Genomic DNA, 3039 nt, shown 5'->3' with positions numbered 1-3039 from the left:
GGCATCCAGGTTATGGTGCATTACCGCCACCTACTGTACTTGACTGTGGGCCAGAGCAAGGGAGAAACTAACTTCTACCTGCCAGCCACGTTTGTCTTAAAAAAGATTTACAAATATTTGAGACAATATCAAATGACGTTCTACTCAATATACTCTTTAAACTAATTTCCTGTATTCCCTTCTCCCCCATACTAGATCTCAGCCTCTCTCTTTCCCTCTCATACTGCCCACACTGTATCAATACATGCTCCACTATCTCCGTTTCAAAATAAAATAAAATAAAAATGTATTTGTCACATGAGCTGAATACAACAGGTAAAATGCCCTTAACCAACAATGCCGTTTTTTTTATATTATAATATGTTTATTATTTTCCAATAAAAATAAAGTAAAAAAGACAGCAATACAAACAATGACATTCATTGTACAGTTGAATGGGATGGCCACTTTAGAGGACAAAACAAAAGTTAACTCACACATACACAAAATAAAACAAAATCCTATTAGGTGGTACATGTATAAGAAGACAGCATATAGTCATTACAAGCAGTGTAGTTAAGCCAAAAATAAATATTGAGTGTAGTACAGCACAGAGTAGCAGCAGATCGTCAGCCCAGTTATGAAGCGGAACTAGACCATTTATCCAGTATCGGCTGCCATATTTTGTAAAACAACGGACTTCTATTGGAGGTGTTGTATCGAATCTTTTCCATATGTATTACATTCCCTAAATCCCGTAACCACATTTCAAAGGTAGGTACAGTCTCCAATTTCCAAAATTGCAATATGAGCCTTTTGGCTAATAGAGTACAAAGAGAGACAGCTTTCCCTTCCTGGTTATTCCCATCAACTGTACCAAACAGAGCGATCAATGGGTCTGGGGCTAGAACTCTATCAAAGGCCTTAGATAAGTAATCAAAAATGAGAGCCCAGTAAGCATGTAATTTAGGGCATGTCCAGAATAAGTGGGTCAACGTCCCCTCCTCCTGCTTGCACCTCTCACACAGTGGTGAGGTGTCCGGGAATATTTTATGCAGTTTTACTTTTGAGTAGTGTAACCTGTGTATCACCTTAAACTGTACAAGGTTGTGTCTGGCATTCACTGAACTGTGGTTTATATTCCTGAGAGCTTCTATCCAGTCCTCATTTGAGATTTCTGAACCAAGTTCTTGTTCCCAAGCCCTTTTAATGGTGTCTGTGGATACCTCTATGTGGGCCTGTAGCACATCATACAGTCTAGAGACCGACCCTTTTGAATGGGGTTTGACAAGGATCAAGCTATCTAATGTAGGACTATTTGGCTTCATGCCATACTGTGGGATATGTGTCCTTAAGAAATTCCTGATTTGGAGGTATCTGAAAAAATGTGTTGTTGGCATGTTGAACTTTGCCTGTAGTTGTTGAAATGAAGCTAACTGACCATCTATGTATAGATTACCAATTGTTGTGAGCCCCTTCTCCCTCCACTGTGAAAACACCACATCATCCAATGCAGGGTGGAAAGCATGATTCAGGCTAATCGGGCTGTCTATGTAAACAGTGGGTATGTTAAGAAAATCCCTAATCTGTTTCCAGATCCTAAGCGTATGACAAATGACTGGATTGGAGTCATAAGTGGCTTTTTTCACATATGATGGGCTATTAACAAGTGCAGGGAGTGAGGAACGTTGACAGGAGGCCTGCTCAATCAAAAGCCATGAAGGCATATCCTTCTGTCTCATCGCAGGTAAACTTTCCCTCCAGAAAGACACAATGTTCAGATTAGCAGCCCAATAATACAGTTTGAAGTGAGGAAGGCCAAAGCCCCCCTCTATCTTGTACTTGCATAAATGCTTCTTTGCAATTCTGGCTGCCTTGTTATCCCATAAAAATGGAGTTACTATTGAATCCAGTTTCTTAAAATAGCTTTGTGGTATGAAATTGGGTAGACATTGGAAGAGGTAAAGAAACCTGGGTAGGACAACCATTTTAATAGCGTTTATACGACCAACCAAGGAAATAGGCAGAGTTTTCCAAAAATCTATATTTTGTTTAAGCTGATATATTTTCATGTCCCAATTCGCTTTCAATAGCTGATCAAGGTCTCTTGTCACTACAATGCCAAGGCTTGTGAACTTGTCCCTCACTGTTCTAAACGGGGTAGATTGCAGAAATTGCATATCCACAGGCCGTGATATTGGCATCAACTCACTTTTTTGCCAGTTTATCTTGTAGCCAGAGAAGGAGCCGAATGTGTTTATCAAGTTAAGTAAGGGTGGAATAGAAGTTTTAGGCTTGGACAAAAACAAAAGAACATCGTCTGCATATAGGGAAATTTTGTGCTGTGTGTCTTTTATTTTAACAGAAGCTATATCGGGACATGCCCGAATGCGAGTAGCAAGGGGTTCCATGGCTATAGCGAAGAGAGCAGGCGAAATAGGGCACCCCTGTCGGCACCCCTTGAACAGGCGGAATGACTGCGACATTTCCTGATTGGTCACCACGGAGGCCATTGGGTGTGCATAAATAATTCTTATCCAATTAATAAATTCCTTTCCAAACCCAAAATGCTCCAGAACCGACATCATATACTTCCACTCAATCTGATCAAACGCCTTCTCTGCATCAAGAGCTATTACCACTGCCTCAACTTTATGATCATGATACATTACGTTGAAAAGGCGTCTCAAATTGTAGTATATATGCCGGCCCGGGATAAAACCTGTCTGGTCAGGGTGTATGATGTCGGAAATATATTTTTTCAATCGGTTTGCCAATATCTTTGTCAACACCTTGTTTTCTATGGGGAGTAACGACACGGGGCGATACGACGACATCTCCACGGAATCTCTATCTTTTTTCAAGATCAGGGCTATTGTAGCCTCATACAGTGTTTGCGGGAGTTTGGCATTTTCTTTTGATTGTTGAAACATTCGCAACATAAGTGGAGATAGACTAGCGCAGTACTTCTTATAGAATTCTATTACATATCCATCGGGCCCAGGGGCCTTGCTGTTTGGAAATTGTGCTATCGCTGTGTTAATTTCCTCTAAGGTTATC

The sequence above is a fragment of the Salvelinus namaycush genome, chromosome 1 (genome assembly GCF_016432855.1).
Source record: "Salvelinus namaycush isolate Seneca chromosome 1, SaNama_1.0, whole genome shotgun sequence".
NCBI classification, from domain to species: domain Eukaryota; kingdom Metazoa; phylum Chordata; class Actinopteri; order Salmoniformes; family Salmonidae; genus Salvelinus; species Salvelinus namaycush.
The sequence above is the reverse complement of the archived record's forward strand: the minus strand, read 5'-3'. Positions refer to the sequence as shown.